The sequence below is a fragment of the Schistocerca serialis genome, chromosome 4 (genome assembly GCF_023864345.2).
Source record: "Schistocerca serialis cubense isolate TAMUIC-IGC-003099 chromosome 4, iqSchSeri2.2, whole genome shotgun sequence".
Lineage (NCBI taxonomy): Eukaryota > Metazoa > Arthropoda > Insecta > Orthoptera > Acrididae > Schistocerca > Schistocerca serialis.
In genome coordinates, this window is record NC_064641.1 from 550,739,749 (window position 1) to 550,761,897 (window position 22,149).

The 22,149-nt window shown below is 45.2% G+C and overlaps 1 protein-coding gene and 1 pseudogene across 1 annotated transcript in view; both read right to left on the minus strand.

The window, feature by feature from the left end:
* The window catches only part of LOC126474604 (cytochrome P450 4C1-like), a 179,295-nt gene that overhangs the window by 92,035 nt on the left and 65,111 nt on the right, over window positions 1-22,149 (minus strand). The window lies entirely within an intron of this gene.
* LOC126476093 (5S ribosomal RNA) lies at window positions 16,607-16,724 on the minus strand (annotated as a pseudogene).

A 22,149-nucleotide genomic window follows, 5' to 3' on the forward strand; every position in this document is an offset into this window, starting at 1 on the left:
CAACACAATCATCTATGCATAACTGCCAGTCTACGAGCCGCCAGGTAGTCCTGATGGCTTCACGTTTCTAAATACCAAGACGAGGCCCTTTCATTAGATTCCATTTGCAACTCTCTAGCCAGCCTTAGAGAGTCGTGAATTCGACGTCAGGGTCCGTACAACACTGCCATTTTCTTTGGGCCACCAGCAGCTTACACTAGCGCAGCCATGAGCAAAATGTTTTGCGGAGCTTACACGCACCTTGCATTTTTTTATGTGGGAAATGGATTAGGTATTGGGGTGGCGGAGGCAAGGCGGGCAGGGGTCTCAACCCGAGGCATGGCCACGATGTCTCCTCCCTCCCATCCTGGGGATGTGATACAAAGGATGCATTGGCTATATTATTATGAATTTTTTCTTGCTATTTTATTTATTTATTTCTAATTTTTTAATTTTTATTTTTTTAACAGTAAGTCACTGAAACTAGTAGGTACACACGTTGCGTTGACTTGGGGACGCACATAACTAAAAACATGCTTATAGTTGCAGCAAAGGACATAAGGAAAGAGAGGAAAGTGTGGGTCTAAGGAAGCCATGAAACAAAACCTAAGGGTGGAATCCATACCACCATTAACCGGTGCTACATCGTGCACCGGATAGGAAACAAAAACTGCAAAGACCTTTTCGCACCGGAGACAAAAAGAGGAAATGGGGCAAATATTGTTATAGAGTGCGATGCGAGGGATCGCGACGAAACCCTCCATCTGCTGTATCGTCCAGGTATGACTTCTCGTAATGACCAAGGTAGAGCCCACGTTGTACCGTGTAGTGTTCTGTCATCTTCTTGTAATTTTAGCTTCTCTTAAACGTGATGTTCCAGCTACGTGGAGGGTCGTGGAACGCACTCCACAAATAATTGGAAAAATATTGTCGATACTTTGGGTTACGGAGGATCTTGCAATCGTTCCTGAAAATAGTTCCAAAAGTTTAAAGCGTCCTTAGTGCAGTCTTGAAACAAATAATGCACTGTATGTCCACGAAACCAGGTCATGGCATTAGTTTCCGTGCGTGGGTAATACGTCTCATCCGGGAATAAAATAGTCTTGGGGTCGATATGATTCGGCGTCACTCGAAGGAAGTATGCTGACATTTGCTTCACTAAGTGCCACACTGCCGTAGACTCGCCAGAGCTAAGACGGTGTTCATCGTTATCTTGAACGCCACAGCTCATGCACGTGGGTGAGTCTACCATATGGATCGCATGTAGCCTTGATCCAGTCACCTGCTTACCGTTGCCAGTGATATACCTCATTGCGTGGCGTCAGCGTCCAGTGTTACGTGGTGAATTGTCCTCCACACTACTCGCCAGTTGACTTTCGGCTGCTTCCTCTCCACGACATTATCGGGTCGTCCACGTTGCAGGACCCGATAAACCGTCTTTGCCGTCGCCACTTGAGTAGCTGGTAAGGAAAGTCGAACATAACTGAGTTCGAGGTAAAAGACACCGATGTAGAAGAGCGAGGGGAGGGGGGGGACGTGGTGTATCGACACAGGTGGCAACAGGGACGACGGTGCTAGTTCTTCTATTAACAAACTCGTCAGACTTTCCGGACGGCGGTGCCATAGTTTCATAACGTGCTCACAAATAGGGCGACTGTTCTGTTATGAACGTGATAAGGGTCAAGCGTCCCTGATCCGGTGGAAGGGTGAGAGTCTCATATTTGATCTTGAAAAGCATTCCTGAACTCTCTACGGACCCAAAAGCCGCCAGTATATGGCGAGCTAACATCACCGGTATTGGTAATATCTGGGCGATGCGCGAAATGCGTGACGCTAAATGTGTGTTGACATACTGGGTCCGTTGGACGATCTGCAGGGCTCGTAGGCGGTTGTTGGCTATCCCAGTCCGAACATTTCGTAAAAATTTCGAAAGTTGTGAACAGCGGTTCGTCGTGTATCGTCTGTAAAATCAATGCAGAGACATTTCAAAGTATCCCTGAGCTGTAAGGTGGTGAGGCTGCCCTCAGACAATCCGCCACCGATTTTGCGACGCTGATGCAATTACCAGTGGCCATGCTATATGTCGCTATCCAATTCAGTGCGCTAGTGGTGTCGTCGCCGTTGAGGATGACAATCATCAGGTTGTCAGCGTACGCTTTACATCGGAAAGTGTGGCCTAGTAACGTCATACCCGTTAGTCGTTGGCGCAGGCCGCATAAGAGTGGTTCCATGGCCACAGCGTAAAGTAAAGTGCACAGAGGGCAGCCTTGGCGTATCGATCGTGAAATGGTGAAGGGCTGCGTACGTCGGCCGTTGACGATCACCTTGGATGTCGTGTCACGGAGCAGTCGCATGCCGACAGTGAGCCGGCCGGCGTGGTCGAGTGGTTCTAGGCGCTACAGTCTGGAACCGCGCGACCGCTGCGGTCGCAGATTCGAATCCTGCCTCGGGCATGGATGTGTGTGATGTCCTTAGGTTAGTTAGGTTTAAGTACTTCTAAGTTCTAGGGGACTGATAACCTCAGAAGTTAAGTCCTATAGTGCTCAGAGCCATTTGAACCATTACTGTCGCCTCCTGGTGACGTTTGGTAGGGTGACAAGACGTTTCGTAAGGTCTTGTGTATCCGTGCAGCCAACCGCAGAGAAAAGATCTTAAAGTCGCATTTCAATAGCGTCAACGGGCGGTAGTCCTGCAGCCATGAACCACCGGACGGTTTGTGAATAGGAATAATCATCCCTTCCACAAGGGCCGCAGGGAACGGCACTTCCGGGGATAGTAGTTCGCGACAGATGTCCGTCCATCGGGTGGCTAATAAATATTGAGAAGTCCGGTAAAATTCCAAGGGGAGGCCATTAGCACCCGGAGTCTTGTTGACGGCTCCTTTTCTAATGGCGTCGACCACTTCTTCTTCCATAATTTCTTCCATCAAGGCCGCTCCCATTGCTGGGGTGAAGCTGCCGTAAATCGTCTGAGAGACATCCTCCAGTGCTGTCGGATCAGGGGTCTGAGTGGAATAGAGCTGGGAATAATGATCGTAGAATGCTGTGTTTATGTCTTGTTGCGTGGTGAGGCGACGACCGTTCTCCGTGTCGATGAAGCGTATCAGCGCTCGTTGGCGTCGTTTACGTTCACGAAGTACGTGGAACATCGACGGGCGTTCGCTCGGTATCCGATCCTGCGTCCTCGAGCGGATTACCACTCCCTCTAGGTGGCGTCGCATATTGGTGATGATCTGAGCCTTAGCACGGTGGACCGCCGTTTGTCGTTCCGGAGACTGCGCAGTAGCATCGCAGTCGCGCAGTACCCTGAAGTAAAAATCGAGTGTATGTCTACGTCAAGCAGAGTGGTCGGGACCCTAGGTTATCAACGTTCACCTCAGTGCCGATTTGGCGCAGTCCAACCACCAGCGGATCGTTGTGGGATATGCACACGAATGCCAGATTTCCTCAATGTCTTGGCGGCAGTCCGGGTACGACAGTTGAGCGATGTTTAATTTCCACGGGCTGCGGCTTCTCCACACTTGTTGCCGCCGTAGGGTGACGGTACAAATGTGAGCTGAGTGGTCCGAGAAAGCTGCAGGCCCCAGTTCCGCATCCTGTGTTCCAGAGGCAAGAGAGCGTGAGACATAGATCCGGTCGATGCGACTGGAAGAGTGACTCGTGAAGTGTGTGAATCCCGGTCGGTGGCCGTGAAGATTTTCCCAAGTGTCCACCATGTGCAGGTCTCGAGTTAGCGTCTCGACTTCCGGGCACGAATTATGTCGTGGGAGTTGGTCTCTGGGCGCCAGTACGCAGAGTCACCTCCAAACACCAGATGGTCGTGGCGGCCTTGGAAGAGCGGGGCTACGTCTTCCGCAAAGAATCGTGAACGTTCGCGGCGTCTGTCCGTCCCGGAAGGTGCGTAGATATTGATAAGGCGGACACCTAGTACTGTGAGTGTCATTCCTCTTGCCCCAGGCAGAAAGAGGATATCGTCCGCCACTATCCCTTCCCGAAGAAGTACAGCGACACCGCTGCCTGTGGGGGAAGCTGGAGAGACGCAAGCATCGTAACCGTACATGCCTGGGAAGTCGTCGACGTACACTTCCTGGAGAAGGGCTATATCGACGGAAGCAGAATTCAACATATCTTGAAGCAAGGATAGCTCAGCACGCGTCCGTATAGATGTTTATAGTCGCAACGCGATAAGTTAAAGGTTTATCCATAGCACCCGTGTTGACCATCAGTACCCTTCAAAGGCTGTCTCGTCGCTGTGTCTGATGGCGGGAAAGGATCAACACTCGTGGGGTCGATTCCCCCGCGTGTCGTCCGACACGATGGGCAAGGAGTTTTCCTCACTGTCGTCCGCCCAGTCGCCATGAAATACCATCGGCTGTTGGTGGCTGTTTGTGGCTGCTGCGCCACTTGGCGCTGACTCCATCGGCCCTACTGGCTTGGAATCGGCAGCGGCTGTCTGCTTGTGATCCTGCTGTTCTGTGGGATCTGACGGACTGAAGCCGTCACCACGGCGATCTGTTGGGTGGAATGTTACTGCGGCCTCTGTACTGCCGGTACCGTCGTCGGAGTGTCCACAGTCCATGTCAGACGATCGCTGCAAACACTCGTCCGATGGAGCACGTCGCCGTTTCTCGTGTTTCCGCGGGGAACGCTGTTTACGGACGTGTGTTTCAGTATCCGAATGTGGGGGGATTTCTTCAGCTGCTCTAGTGTCTGGAAGAAAAGCCGCTGTCGGCACAACCCGTGGGTCAATGTCCATCCTGGCATCCATGCTTTCTTGCAACGTTGGTCGGTGATTATCTTCAGGTGGGGGCGCCGTTATAGAGGCCGGACCCAGTACTGCGGAAGCCATCATGGTCCCGCTATCGGGGGCGGTTATCGGACGAATGTGGTTAGCATTGGAAAGGGTTGCTGCCCGTGTAACCTCAGCATAATTGAGAGGAAGGGTAGTCACCGTAGAAGGAGGCATAGATTCACCTGTCGGGATTTGAGTAAGCCGTCGTCGGAGACAATCCGAACGGACGTGCCATTCTTGGCCACAACCGGAGCAAGTGCGTGGCTGACCGTCATACATATTATCTCCCTACATCCGCCGATGAAAAGATAGGATGGTACATGTTTGGTCAGTTCAATTTTGATCTGTCGTACCCCGTTAAGAACCGGGTACGTTGTAAAGGTGGTCCATTTTTCCCATTTTTCGGCCATGTGTCTGACCACTCTGCCTGCAGCTGGAAAGCCGCGGTGACTACGTAAAGTGGTACTTCGAAAGGGAGTTCGAAGACGCGTATCGTACGGAGGCCAAGCCCCGCGTGATCGATAGAGACCGCACCAATATGACTATCAGAATGTTTGAATTTAAGATCGTTCGCATGTACGCGCACGATTCTGTTGCACACCTCAGTCACTTACTAACTTGACGTAGACAACAGTATGCTAACCACAACGCCACCTCGCTCGGCGACATAGCGGGCCGCAGGCCACAGACTAGTGTGAAAAGCAACTGCAAAGCGTCCAACTAAGATAATGTATAAATGCAGGTAACCCCACTGAAATATGATGGTCAAGTGGGGAGAAGCTTTAATGTTAAATTTAAAGAACGTTTTGAGAAGACGAACTCGAAAACCGCACTCATTGTCGACCTATGTTCTGGGGGAACACTGCGTTATTAATGTCTTCAAAACTCTAATACTTTTCCAAACAGAACCTAAGGGTCATTTTCTTAACATTTCAGAAGAGGTGAAAACAATGAGATGTCTTACAACTATCCCTGAATTTACTTCTAATGGGCAGATGGAATTACATCACCATTCCTTTTTGCAAAATTTTGGTTGGTTACAGAAAACACACGAGTGACAAGGGAGGAGAGCGGGACGTGACACATAACAAAAAAGATATTCTTTTCCTATACTTTTCGTGGTATCGTTTCCAAGATGTTGTGATAATGTATTACGTTATCGTAATATCTTCTTGTTAGTTGTAAACCTCTTAAGATCTGCTATTGTGTTTTCCCTATACTCCCATGCTTACCCACACTTGTACATTGGTTTAGTTTGGAACTTTCCCGTTGCTTTTCTCATTTGTTTGTGGCCTGTTGGCCTCTATTTCATTTACCCTGATTCTGCACAAATCCTGCTGTGTATAATGCCTAGTACGGGTCCTGCTTACTCAGCCTGTGTTGTACTAGTGGTGCTGTCCACTGTACCTGAGTAGGTGTACCACATAGGTCCGTTAAACTCGTTTAGGTTTTGCGTCCTTTCCAACGTTTTATGATGCCGGATTTTATTCAATAATTTTTGTTTGTAGGCTCACGTCTTTCTTTAGTTTCACTGGCTATTTTCTTCATGACGGTTGCTTACTTCATGAGGCCAACTTTGTGCAGAAATTAAGAGGGCATATCTTATATACCCTTATGCAGATTTTAAAGACTCATGATAATAGTCGTGATTCATAAATTATTATGATGCAGCTGTTCCAGTTCTCATCATCTGAAACGTATGGCAACCGCCGAATAGCAAAGATTTTTTTAATGAGGCATCTTCCTTGACACCAGCTCGCGACGCTTCTAGAAGATCCCATCCCCACAGCAGAAATGGCCATCCTGCAACGCTGGGGTCAGCGTCGCGGTTAATACAAACACGACACCAATGCAACAGATGACGAAGAATGTAGCCCATGAATAGGTGTAGACGAGGAATTTCTCCAGCAATTGATGTCAAGTAGCTCATAATTGGATTATCATGATGATAAGAGCAAACTTAAGACGGTGAAAATGTATCACTCTTTTTTTGTCTCCACTCTCTGAGGGAGTATTACATGGATTATATGTATCTTTGTTGCACAAATAAATCGTTGGACGATATGTAAAACTACCAACTGCAACAGAGAAATCAAGACAAATTATAGAAATTGAGGGCTGTGTATTGTCAGTCCTTTCTAAATAGCATTTGCACGTACATGTCGTATTCGGACTGACGCGTCGCTGGAAGAAGGTTTTGTACTGTGCTGCTAAATAAAACTAATGATATTCTTAATATGTAACAGCTAAATGCTAACACTATTTCAATCGATCAACGACTACAAACATTTCAATAAAAGTCTTGATGTCTTTAATTTTACACATAATAATTTAAGTAACCAAGGAAAAGAAATTCAGATGTACAGCATTCGTTTGGCATTATACGTTCTCTTTCCAATTATGAGTTGATGATACATCTGAACAATTAAAACTTCAGAAAAAGGCATTAAAATAAAAATTATGATATAAAAATAGTGATAACCAGCAGAAGTTGTGGGGGTTTGGTTCTGGAAGTACTCACCTCGTCACTGACTTCCTTTTCAGGTAAGAGAAAATTTCCTTCTGAATCTGTCATAACATCTAAGAAACTCTTTCTCGCTCTACCTTGTGCAATATTTCTCTTTTTCAGGGCGTCAATTGCTTTCTTTACTGTGCGGTTGACAATACTTGTCTGCCGTCTGAGTTCTTTTCCATCGGGCAGCATTGAAAGGATCCACTCATTATGGAGCCATGGTTGGTAGATCCTCTTCTATAGTAACAAAAAACTTATTTTGTAAAATTTCTGATCAGGTTAGAGATAATCATTTTATTAATTGTTTTTCTGTAATGCAGATATCTCATATGATAAGGACAACAGTTGCACTATATTCAACACAAAACACTGTCTTAAAATATGTCAGATAACGTTATGTGTATAAAAATTAATAAGATATAAATAAATTTCATGCATTATATTCCGAGAGGATGTTCGGAAATAATAAATACTAAAAAAATAGTCAGTGAGGAAAACTCTACATGATAGGAGTGTGAATCGTGAGGAATATCGCCAGAAATATAGTATCTTAAATGTGTGATCTGAGGACCCCAAAATAAAAAGATAAATTAGAATCAATACAAAACTGATATCGAAGAAAAATATTAATAACCAATATTGCTCATAAAGTAAGGAATAAAATATCATAATATATGGAATGGTAATAGTGCGTCTGGCGTGTCTGTAAAGAAACAAGCTGTTGACTTTTGAATAGTCGTATTATGAAAAGAAAGTTCGAAAATTAGTGTAATTATCTGCATATTATCTTTTTAGTTGAAGCAACTACAAATATATCGACAGTAAGTGAAAGATACAAAACAGAACGTTTCTTAAAAACGTTTTCGTGTTGGAAACCAAATCATCGAGAAAGACACTATAGTCATTATAGGTACTTGCTGCAAATTATCTCCTGATCAAACGTATGATTTCGATTTTGTCCTTGACAGTGTCATTCTGCTGGTTCAGCTTCAAGGCATCGAATGAAATAGTTGATGATTAGCGTTTTTCTAATCCAGTTGACACAATACAGCTTTCTGCGTATTGTATGTTTGATATGTACAATGTTGACTTGAATACCCTCTTTCAAATTCTGAAGATGGCAGGGGTAAAATACAGGGAGCGAAAGGCTATTTACAATTTGTACAGAAACAAGATTGCAGTTATAAGAGTGGAGGGGCATGAAAGGGAAGCAGTGGTTCGGAAAGGAGTGAGACACGGTTGCAGCCTATCCCCGATGTTATTCAATCCGTATATTGAGCAAGCAGTAAAGAAAACAAAAGGAAAACTCGGGGTAGGTATTAAAACCGATGTAGAAGAAATAAAAACTTTGAGGTTCGCCGATGACATTGTATTTCTATCAGAGACAGCAAAGTACTTGGAAGAGCAGTTCAACGGAATCGACAGTGTCTTGAAAAGAGGATATAACATGAACATCAACAAAATAAAAACGAGGATAATGGAATGTAGTCGAATTAAGTCGGGTGTTGCTGAGGGAATTAGATTAGGAAATGAGACACTTAAAGTACTAAATGAGTTTTGCTATTTGGGGAGCAAAATAACTGATGATGGTCGAAGTAGAGACGATATAAAATATAGGCTGAAATGGCAAGGAAAGTATTTCTGAAGAAGAGAAATTTGTTAACATCGAGAATAGATTTAAGTGTCAGGAAGTTGTTTCTGAAAGTATTTGTATGGAATGTAGTCATGTATGGAAGTGAAACATGGACGATAAATAGTTTAGACAAGAAGAGAATAGAAGCTTTCGAAATGTGTTGCTACAGAAGGATGCTGAAGATTAGATGGGTAGGTCACTTAGAATTGGGGAGAAGAGAAATTTGTGGCACAATTTGACTAGAAGAAGGGATCGGTTGGTTCAAATGGCTCTGAGGACTATGGTACTTAACATCTAGGGTTATCAGTCCCCTAGAACTTAGAACTACTCAAGCCTAACTAACCTAAGGACATCACACAACACCCAGTCATCACGAGGCAGAGAAAATCCCTGAGCCCGCCGGGAATCGAACCCGGGAACCCGGGCGTGGGAAGCAAGAACGCTACAGCACGACCACTAGCTGCGGACTGGGATCGGTTGGTAGGACATGTTATGAGGCATCATGGGATCACCAATTATATATCGGAGGGAAGCGTGGAGGGTAAAAATCGTAGATGGAGATCAAGAGAAGGATGTAGGTTGTAGTAGATACTGGGAGATGAAGCAGCATGCACAGGATAGAGTAGCATGGAGAGCTGCATTAAATCAGTCTCTGGACTGAAGACCACAACAACAACAACATGTACGTATTATACACGGTCAACCAGAACTCCCCGCGCCCGGGTTCCCGGGTACGATTCTCAGCGGGGTCAGGGATTTTCTCTGCCTCGTGATGAGTGGGTGTTGTGTGATGTCCTTAGGTTAGTTAGGTTTAAGTAGTTCTAAGTTCTAGGGGACTCATAACCATAGATGTTAAGTCCAATAGTGCTCAGAGCCATTTGAACCAACCAGAACGCCATCAATAATTCGTCAATGAGCCAAAATAAGGAAGTCGGGAGCAAGCGTCGTCCGCTCGCTTAAGGACTGGTAGCAACGGATATCGCATACAACCAGGTCGGCAAATTCCCAGTCTACTCTGGAAGCTTAAATTCTATGGTACCTCGAAGACCGCCTGTACGGACTGGAGGCAATAACACCCGGTCTGGAATTCTGCAAGTCACGGCTCCTTCACACCTTAGTATAGCTAAGCGTTGTTTTCTTTTTAGGCACTTGCAAAGCCATGTCTTGTATTATGTGAAATTAGACCTGTTATATCAACACGCCTACAAGTGTTTGTGTGTACGATCATCAGTCAGTGTAACTGACCGCAGTTTGTTTCCAGGCCATATTCCGTACAAGTGTAAGAGTATTCTCTGTTATAAATCGAATGACCGAAATTAAATTTGTAACATAATCTGTCGGAGGCAAAGCCCCCTTCGTAGAAGAGTATGCATGAATTATTACATCAGCAGAATCTGATATTTCGCTCCAAAGTAACAAGTAATTTTAAGGAGTATTAAGTTTGCATATGTAGTCGCTTTTATGATTAGTTGAGATTTTCTACGTCTTAGGCATACTTGTCTGTAGCCTTATTTGCGCATATTACTGTTCCCTTTCGATGTGCGTCGGCAGGGATGCTTTGGCAGCAGACGACGCGTTCCTGTTCCCTGGGCTCGGAGCAGAGATGTCTTTGCTTTCTGCTTCTGGGTTGGCCGGCAGTCTGGTGCCTCTACCAGCCGCTTCGTGGTGGCTCAAGTTAAGTAAAATTTATCGTCTGATGCGTGCTATGTCAGAGTGTCGCCGATTAATCGGGAACCTATTTTGAAACGTGCTCTGCAACACCGAAGTTTCTCCTCGCTATAACTGCTATTTAACTACTCGTTTAAACCTTGCACCCTTATTGCTACTTCTGAGCGCGTTGAGTTTAGGACATTTAACTAATCAATATAAACAGTTGAGCCTTTCCTTCATTCACAGTCATTGGCTAACCCCACTCATTGCGAAACTTGCCTTCTTGTTCCTTGTTGGCTGTGATGGCCGTCTACTTTATTTCTCAGCTTACCTTGAGTTTTGGGCAACTCTATATTCATTAAAGGTCCTTGTCAACGTTTCCGCTGTTTTGTACCAGTTGGGAGTCATATTTGTATTGCATGTCCTCCCAGCTTATCTTGTATTTTGGGCAACTGCATTAATTTAAGGGTCATTGTCAACATTTCTGTTGGTGTGCACATGTTGAGAGTCAAATTTAAATTGTATCCCTTCCCAGCTTTGTCTGTATTTTGGGGGATTGTGCATTTTATTGCTTAAGATTTGTTTTAAATTAAGGCTTGTACATTGTTAAGAGCTCTCCAACGGCCACAACCAGTGGTGTGACTGGTTACACTTTCTTCACTGGAGCGCCGAAGAAACTGGTATGGACACGCGTATTCAAATACAGCGATATGTAAACAGGCAGAACACGGCGCTGCAGTCGGCAACGCCTATGGGATGGATCTGAGCACTATGGGACTTAACATCTATGGTCATCAGTCCCCTAGAACTTCGAAACTACTTAAATCTAACTAACAGCACACAACACCCAGTCATCCCTGACCCCGCCGGGAATCGAACCCGGGAACTCGGGCGCGGGAAGCGAGAACGCTTCCGCACGACCGCGAGCTGCTGTCGGAAGCGCCTATATAAGACAAGTGTCTGGTGCAGTTGTTAGATCGGTTACTGCTGCTACAATGGCAGGTTATCAAGATTTAAGTGAGGTTGAACATATTATTATAGTCGGTGCTCAAGCGATGGGACACAGCATCCCCGAGATAGTAATAAAGTGGAGATTTTTCCTTTCGACCATTTTACGAGTGTAGCGTGAATATCAGGAATACGGGAAAAAATAAAATCTCCGACATCGCTGCAGCCGGAAAAAGATCCTGCAAGAACGGGCCCAACGATGACTGAAGAGAATCTTTCAACGTGACAGAAGTGCAATCGTTCCGAAAATTTCTGCAGATTTCAACTATTACAAGTGTCAGCATGGGAAATTGGACTGTTGATGACTGGAAACCTATTGCGTGGTCGGACGAGTCTCGTTTCAAATTGTATCAGCGAATGTACGTGTACAGACACAGAGACAGCCTCATGACTCCATGGAACCTGCATGTCAACCAGGGACTGTTCAAGCTGGTGGAGCCTCTGTAATGGTGTGAGACGTGTGCAGTTCGAGTGATGTGGGACCCCTGATATGTCTAGATACGACTCTGATCGGTTACAAGTACGACAGCATCCTCTCTGGTCACTTGCATCCATTCATGTCCATTGTGCATTCCGACGGACGTGGGAAATTCCAGCAGCACAATACGACACCCCAAAGTCCAGAATTGCTACAGAGTGGCTCCAGGAACACTCTTCTGAGTTTAAACACTTCCGCTGGCCTCCAAATACATGAATGTTATTGAGCATATCTGGGATGGCTTGCAACGTGCTGTTTAGAAGAGATCTCCATCCGCTCGTAGTCTTACGGATTTATGGACAGTCTCGCACGATTCATGGTGCTTGTTCGCTGGGGTCCTACACGATATTAGGCAGGTGTACCAGTTTCTTTTGCTCTTCAGTGTATATTTCGGATGGGCGTTATCCATTTGTGTAATGTGTTACCCAAGCTTGGAAACTGTTAGTACTCGTACACTCAGTGGCTGTCACTGTAAATCATTTTGCTGATCAAATGGTTTGTTGAAGCTACTTCCAGCCGCGCCTAGTTGTTGTGACTTCTCTCTTGTTTTGGGAACTGTATACGTCCAGTTTCAATCCCTGCTCTTAATGGTATAAATTGTTAAAATTTGTTTTTAATGAATTGAGACTGGTGAAGTTTTTTTAAAGATTGTGATTCTTTTAAGAAGATTTTCTTTAAATTTTAGTTAGAAGCAACAAATTGTATCCCATGAAACAGCAAATGATGAAATATGTGGGTCCACCTTTCCTTAAAGTTATCCCTACCCTAGTTGTGAGATATCAACAGTGGTGGTGGGAATTTGACTCCTTCTGCATTTATGACTTTGTTTTGTTTAAATTTTCCAAACCAAGTGCCAGTGGAGGCGATAGTCCACCTTCCGTGTTTCTAGTGATTGCAACTGTAAGGGCGCTACCTTACATCAAGCTGTTATGACACTTTATTGTCTCAGCTGGCACTCAGCTTCTTTGGTAAATTCATGTGGCTTCTGTAATGGTAAAAGAAAACTGGGGCGGAACTAGAGCCTTATTTCAAGTTATGTGTGCCTATTTTTAGATGCAATTGTATGCTGTTAACGTTGCTGCTGTTCAGTTTTATAGCTTTAAAACCTAATTATATTCTACCCATATGAAATTTGTGCTATAGACTCTAGCATTAAAATAATACATGATGCTGTTTCTTATTTGCGTCTCTGAACCACTATGCGTTACTGGAGTTTTTAAAATAACTTTTAATACATAGCCTGTCTCTTTTTCGGCTCATTTAAGAAATTCTTGGATATTGTTCCTTACTGGCGCCTCTGTAACATTTTGATTTCGGGTGCATTACTGTACAGTAATTGTATTATTTTATTAAACGGACTCCGGTTACAGGTTTGTTCTTGATGTAAGTTAATTGCACTCAAAGTTATTTCACTACCGAATCTAGCCTCAGTTGTTTGCCACCACCGGATCTCCGCATCCTACTTCATTTCAGTGACTCATACTCTCCTACCACTGAAACGGTATAGGATGCAACGGCCTGGGAGTGGTAAACGACTGAGCCCAGATTCTGCTCAAACATTAAACAGTTTTATTACAGTACAACAACTTTACATCAAGCACACACTGGTAACCTGAACACACTTATTACTGCATGGTAGTGTACACAAAATCAAAATATTACGAAGGTCCCAGTAAGGAACAATATTAGCCAGAAGAGGGAATTTTCGTCCCATGTGCAGGCTGTCACTAACATTACAATACAAATAGCTGCGTCTGGTATGGTTCTGTGGCAGAGAAGCAATGACAGCTGACGAATGGTGTCACATTGTTTTCAGTGATGAATTATGCTTTTGCACTACCTTTGATGACCATGATATTCATTGTCGGCAAGTATGGCGGATCCCTGTAGAGAGGTCTCATTCATCCAATGTTTGGAGAAGCAGAGTGGTCTTAACTACTGTTGTCATCATTCTGGGATCAAACGCTTCTGACGTCTGGTACAATAGATGATGATACAATGGTATGTGGCTGACATCCTATGTCCTTATAAGTGCTACCGCGCTCGCACCAATATTGTAGTGCCGTTGTTCAACATGACAATGCACGTCCATCCACGGTTCATGTGTCTATGAACTTTGTGGATTATGTAGAAGTGCTGTCTGGTCAGCAAGATCCAGAGGTCCCTGTGACAATACTCAGGATATCAATGGTCAAGTACACTTGCAGGACAGCTTGCATCAGGAGAGGATACAACCGAATCAGTGTATACATCCAAAGAAAGAGCACAACGTCATACTGATAAGTGGGCTCATTCATCCTAGTTCTTTGTAAATTAGACTCGATATTGTAATCACTGAAATAACGTTATATCCCGTCCCAGTCCAAATAGTTTCATTTCGTTTCTTCCTCTTAAATGCTTCACTTCTTTTGTCGGGAAGAGTACATATACTCACTGAAAATACATAACAGAACATCCAGACATGCAACAGAAAAACTAAATTCACCAGAAAAGTTGTATTAAGAAGGCGAGCTCATTGCAACGCGAAACATGATTCTAGACCGAATATTTTATAGGTTCTTATTTACATTAGGTTACAAAAGTAACAACAGATCACTCACTTAATAATGTTGAGGTGAGCAAAGATGAATGCCTTCAAGTTCTCAAGCAACAAATGAAGTGTCTCTAAGGTCAGTCAAGAAACAGAAAACCTGAGAGACAAATTCAAACAGATCCTTTTCAAATAATTATATAAACTCTTTTACCATTGTATTTACTACTTTATTTCAGACAAAGAAACTACCAAATTTTTGTACTGCTGTGAACCACACTTGACCGACCGGTGTGGCCGTGCGGTTCTAGGCGCTTCAGTCTGGAACCGCGTGACCGCTACGGTCGCAGGTTCGAATCCTGCCTCGGGCATGGATGTGTGTGATGTCCATAGGTTAGTTAGGTTTAAGTAGTTCTAAGTTCAAGGGGACTGATGACCATAGATGTCCCATAGTGCTCATAGCCATTTTTTTTAACCACACTTGGATCTAAATTTTTAACGACCAATGAGGATGTTTCTTTTTAGGGGCAACCAAGTGGTGGAGGAGACTGGGTTGTCTGCGACAGAAGCAGGCAGAAAGTTGCCAGACATGGAGGCTCACCCCTCTTTGTGGTAGAGATACGTGATGGCAGTTGCCGCGGTCCGCTGGAGAAGGATGGAGTTCCTAATTCATCTCGATGCTGCTATCGCAGACCAACCGCTAAAGTTTTGGAGACGCCGTCCAGAATTAAGGACTAATTCAGCTCATAAATCCTAGCTGAAAAGATAGTTGAAACAGTGGTTTATTATTTCCATAAGTCATTGTAAATTACTGATTCTGTCTCACTGTAAGCCTTCTTCCAGAAAATTTAGCATGGAATAATATCAGAGCAGGCAGGAAGGTACTTAGCAACATCTCACAAAAATCTGTGCATTCCCAAAGCATCGGCTGCACACCCACCAGCGTAGTGCCGCGAAAAGGTCATGAAGAAGGCGCTGACCAGCTCGCCAATGGAAAGAGTGGCCAGCGACACGCCTGCGCCTCCAGGAAGACAGGAGTTCAGCGCCTCCTGTCAACTCTGATTTAACCAGCTGCCATCGCTGGTCGGCCTAGTTCGGTCACAGTCATCGACAGCATCAGTACTATCAGGAATACGGCACTTAGGCTGCATTCTGCGAGTAGTAGTAGTGTACAGTAATGGCTTGTAGGATGCACAAGCAGCACCTCAAATTAAGTTGTATTTATTTTCTTTTTAGAAATAGAGAGTTACATCAATCTTCAAGTGGTTTGTACCATGAATTGGATTCCTCCCACCGGCCATCGCAACTTCTGTCCTTCCTTGTTTGTGCCGGTTCTCACTCCCACGGGGTAGCCGACACAACAGAATCAGAGCCGTGGAGACATCGCAAGCAAGTGTATTTGCTGATCATGTACTTCCTGATTACACGGAACTGTGACCTGTCTAATACCAAACGATAGACAACAGACGAGAGACGCCTCTTGGTGTTGTTGGTCAAAGCGCTTGAGCACAGGTTAGTGTGAAGCAGTTGCATGAGTGTAGCATGTTTTTCATTGCAGTATGCCAGTTTCACCGAATGTGAAGAAGAGCAGGAGACACTGATGAAACTGAAAGTGTTGAGGTTGTACCCCGACATGTTGCCAGAGGCAAAGAGTTTTCTTCTCAGCATATACGACCCCAGCACAGTGGGATCCAGGTTGCCGACTTTCAACAGGGAACGCTCTTTTCTGTCAGCAATAACTTTTGCCGTGATTATGTCACAATATATATTGATTCAAAAGCATAGCTAAAACGATAACCGATTAACAAAAAACTAAACTCCTCCCGAACAGGCCCTGAAGACCCAACGGTACCGACCGGCCGCCGTGTCATCCTCAGACCATTGGCGTCATTGGATGCGGACATGGAGGGGCATGTGGTCGGCACACCGCTCTCCCAGCCGTATGTCAGTTTACGAGACCGGAGACGCTACTTCCCAATCAAGTAGCTCCTCAGTTTGCCTCACAAGCGCTGAGTGCGCCCCACTTACCAACAGCGCTCGACAGACCGGATGGTCACCCATCCAAGTGCTAGCCCAGCCCGACAGCGGTTAACTTCGGTGATCTGATGGGAACCGGTGTTACCTCTGCGGCAAGGCCGTTGGCCGATAACCGATACCCAAAAAAAATTGCGACGTGAAGGAAAAGACATTGCTTGTGACAACTAGTGCTTGGTACTTTGTAGGTGGCGATATAAATTTTCTAGGCATTTCATTATACTGAATCCACTGCCCATACCATCTGCTGATATAATGCAGCCATGTCCGTTATACAAATGATTCACCTTTCTCAAAGTCCAAAAGATGGCAATGAACAGCACGTGCACGTTTATGGCTAAGTTGTGTGGCGATCTTCGCCTGAAAAGCTGCACACTAGACACGTGCAATAGTCATCATGCGCTCACATTATTCTTCATCAGTACGACTAGTTTCCCTCTGGGCCAAAAATGAGCTTGCACCAGGATGGAGTAAACAGCATATTCCATGGGCACGAAAATAAGAGAGTACCAGTTTGCAGTATGTCAAGGTGTTCATGGAGTAAAATTTTCTCTTACCATCAATACATATACATGGTGCACACACATTAGTGTGATGGTTGTTTTTTCTCTGCGCCGAACAGTCCACAAACACATCACAAACTTTACGACCAGTTGTTTTCTGCGTAGGTCTACTTCGCCATGGAGTGAATGACGCCAGGCATTATATACTAACCGTTCGGCGTCCATATGTGGACACTTCGACAGCTGACCTGCTGCCCAGGGGAAATAAGCATTAACAGCTTCCTCTTGCCACACATTCCTTAAGGTACGAACGAGCCTAAAAACGTAATACTCCTAACGATATAATTATTATACCGCAAATGAAGTAAGTACTGATGTCCACTGTCATCTGTCACCAACAGAAATATCTCACTTAAACACGTTACACCACGAATACACTGGCAGAAACTGAAAGTGTTCATTTTGAGCGGAATAATGTCAATAGTAAAGCTTGTAAACTCTTTTAGTTTGACAATAATTGACCAGTATTACATTTGTGTATTTATATCAAACGTTTTTTAACTTGGTACAAAGAGGAAAAATTAAGAATCAGTAAAAATGTGTGAAACAGAACAAACTATTACAGTTGCCCTTATTTTCGTTTTCATAGGTTTCATGAGTTAATTTGCAAGTGCTTCGTCTTGTTTACTACAATTATGATAGCTGATGTATTTTCAACTCCATGGTTTTTCAGCTCGTGTGTCTGTGTACATATTAGGCAAATATAGTACTTATTCATTTAACTGCTAATAATGGCGCATGATGTCATTTATGCACTGATTCTGGCACACATCTAATTAAGTGTATTGGTTGAAAACAGCCTTCATGGTCTAAATTGAGAAATCGCCTGATGTCATTAAACTTTCTAATTTTTGAAACAAGCTACTGGTGTATTCTGTGATCTTAAACACAATTTTTAAACAATGATAAAATCCTGGCGAATTAATGATTTTCATCTTTAACAAATTAATATTACCTTGGGAAGACAATGTAACAAAACTGATATTAAATCTTCCTGGCAGATTAAAACTGTGTGCCGAACTGAGACTTGAACTCGGGACCTTTTCCTTTCGAGGGCAAGTGCTATGCCAAGAAGTTTGAAATCAGCGCACACTCTGCTGCAAAGTGAAAATTTCATTCTGGAAACATTCCCCAGGCAGTGGCAAAGCCAAGTCTCTGCAATATCCTTTCTTCCAGGAGTGCTAGATCTGCAAGGTTCGCAGGAGAGCTTCTGTGAAGTTTGGAAGATAAGAGACGAGGTGCTAGTGGAATTAAAGCTGTGAGAATGAGTCGTGAGTCGTGCTTGGGTAGCTCAGTTGGTAGCAGTCTGCCTTCGGCAGGGCAGCAGTGCGGCCCGCGATCGGCCGTCCACGTCGCGGCGAGTGCGGAGTGTTGTTTACTTTCTCGTCACCGTGCTTCTCAGTCGAACAAGCTATAATTGCCAACTCTCACAGGCTAAAATGTCTCTAAGCACTATGAGACTTAAAATCAGAGGTAATCAGTCCCCTATATTCAGAACTACGTAAACTTAACTAACCTAAGGACATCATTCGCATCCATGCCCGAGGCAGGATTCGAACCTGCGACCGTAGCAGTCGCGTGGTTCCGGACAGAAGCGCCTAGAACAGCTCGACCACAGCTGCCGGCACTCACACAGGAAGAACGCTCTTAAGTTCACCTTCTCAAATGAATACGCACGACCCAAAGCACTGACCGTCGAATGCTTCCTACGCGAAAATGGGAAGATCCCCCGTGACGATCTCATTGGCATACACCTATCAATCATTAGCAGCGTTGCTTATGTTAAGATGACTTCCGGCGCTACCTGTAACGAGATTATTCAACGGGCGCGACATGGACTAAAATTTCGACACTCCGACGGCAACGTCGGGCCTGTGAATGTCGACCATGCAGGACTTGGCCTTCGAACGATCCGTGTATTCACACTGCCTTTCGAGGTGAATGAAGATGAAGTCAGTCGGCCGAAGTGGCCGTGCGGTTAAAGGCGCTGCAGTCTGGAACCGCAAGACCGCTACGGTCGCAGGTTCGAATCCTGCCTCGGGCATGGATGTTTGTGATGTCCTTAGGTTAGTTAGGTTTAACTAGTTCTAAGTTCTAGGGGACTAATGACCTCAGCAGTTGAGTCCCATAGTGCTCAGAGCCATTTGAACCATTTTTTTTAAGATGAAGTCATCGCGACGCAAAGACCGTACATAAAAAGTCCAGAGTCACGTAGCCGAGATATGGGCACAGTTTACGACGTAGCCGGTGCTTAATGGTGTGAGACAAGTCCGAATAGATCTCAAACGGCACGTCCCGTCGTACATTTCTATCGGCGGCTGTCATACGGTGGTCATTTCCGACGGACAACCTCGAACATGTTCTGATTGTGGCAAAGATGGGTACGTCAGTAATGAATACTTGCAACGCCGCATCACACAACTACGCACAAGCGCCCTTCCAATCACCTATGCGGCCACACTGCACGTCCAGCCCTCACAAGACGCGGTTCACGAGAGTCTCTCTGGACAGATATACCCGGAGGCGTCCCAGCACCTTGTCACTTGCAATGCCACCCGCGAACGTGTCTTACAGCCGGACACACCCACGGCAGAAGATCACAAGGATACCAGTGAGAGTGTTATGGAGACTGAAGACCGCATCATAGCAGCCGCGGCTTTTGCACCGGAACGATGTGAATCTCTCCCTTCGTCAGACACCGAAACACATTGCCTAAAGCAAAAGTCGCCCAAACTAAGAAAAAAACGCCGCAAGACAACAGAATCGACCATTGAGTCCCCTCCGCAGGACCAAGAGATGGCACATAGCTCTAACGAAGTACACGATAACTCTTTCTCCTCTGCCACGGAGACGCGTCATCCACAAGACGGTGAGCCGCCCAACAAAGATACTGAGTAAGCCCCGCGCCCAGAAGCCATGGAACATAGCACGCCCATCGTCAGCGACGCAAATGCGCCGACTCAGCTAGCGCTGCCACTTGTCTCCAATGTTAAAACTGACGGACATTTTTCATGGGTGGATGACATGGATCTCCCACCTGCACCTGAAGCGGAAATGAGATCTGTTCCTCGGTTAGACCAACTCTAAAATGGGGGATGTTTCTACGACGACTCCTGCGACTTCTATTGACTTCCAGAATTCCACCACGACAATCTTCATCAGCTACGAAACTATTTACAGCACTGATCTCCCATCAGGCATACCGAATAGCTACTACAAATACTAATAATATCGGCTCCCACGTTAAACTTCAACTGCCACGGACACGCTAAGAGCAGCGGACATCAACATCGCCCTGTTACAAGAACTGAGGACAGGAACTTGGTCCGGGTGATATGGATACGACACGCACGCCGCCGCCGTGGCTATGGAACGCACAGGCACAGCCATCCTCCTCCGAGAAGGGATTGCAGTTTCCGATGTCGCATATCTCCCAACGGCGCGAGGGGTGGCCATAACAGTTGAAGGAATCAAAATCATAAATCTCCACGCCCCATCGGGCACTGAGAAACGGAGTGATCAAAAATGGTTCAAATGGCCCTGAGCACTATGGGACTTAACATCAATGGTCATCAGTCCCCTAGAACTTAGAACTACTTAATCCTAACTAACCTAAGGACAGCACACAACACCCAGTCATCACGAGGCAGAGAAAATCCCTGACCCCGCCGGGAATCGAACCCGGGAACCCGGGCGTGGGAAGCGAGAACGCTACTGCACGACCACGAGCTGCGGACACGGAGGGATCGCTCCCAGTTCTACACAGAAGATATCACGCCTTTATTCCTCGGCAGATACGATCATCTCATTGTAAGTGGAGATTTCAACTGTGTTCTCAAGCGTACAGACCAATACCCTCATTTCACCACATGTCCGAAACTTCGCTTCCTCGTCCGCCGCCTTCGTCTCCTCGACACTTGGAGAGTGGTACACGGCGACTGCCCGGGGCATATACACATCACGAACCACTACGCCAGCCGACTCGATAGAATATAGGGAAAGGCGGGGCAAGATGGGGAAACTAACTTTAAACCCTTACAAAAGGGACAAAAATAAACAAATTCAAGTAGGTTTGATTATCATTTGTTCACTTAACCATTGAATTACAATAGCATGCAAAGAAACATGCAAACTTGCTACAACGGGTTTTCCACGCCTGTTAGATGGTTTCCTTTTGGTTTTTTATCCACCTTTGGAATAGCTAACACCATTTCAGGGCTGGTAACCTGAAAGTTAGACGAAACAGAGGCTTGATCGTCAGTTGTTAATTGTTCAGGTGTTTTACGTCTTGACAACATCTCAGGTATTTGGTCTTCCGTTTCTGTAACTTCAGATGTTTGAGCTTGCAGAATGTCTGTAGTTGAACAGGGAAGGTAATCACTTTCTTGAAACACATTTCTGTTTACAGACGAAATGCCTGTTTTCCGAAACCCGTTCACTGCTGTGGACATGTAGCTGAATGAATTAAGGTTTTGCCGAATAAACTTGCGATCTGATGCAGCGTAACAACCTTTCCAGGATGGGTGCGAAGCCACGATCTTACTTAATCTTCGTAAAATTTACTGAGAGGTTTCATAAATGCCACGTCCAATGGTTGAAGACGGTGTGAGCAGTGTGGTGGCAAACACAGCAAGACAACCCCATTTTCGCGGGCCACATCTATCAGTTCTAAATTCTTGGTGTGCGTTTTGTGGCCGTCCAATATGATAAGTATTGGTCTTTCCTTTGACGCTCCAGTAAATGCAATAAACTTCTTAAACCAAGTCAAAAATAGCTCTTTCGACACCCAACCAGTTTCTTGGACTTCTGCCCAGGCACCAGGGGGCAGGCCAGTCTCAAACGCGTGTTGCATTCGTTTTCGAGGATAAATTAACATATGTGGTACGTAGCACCCCGACGCTGAAACACAGATTTCTGTAGTCGCAGTCTGGCCTCTTTCTGCTGAAGTAACTGCTCCCACCTGTCTGCGCC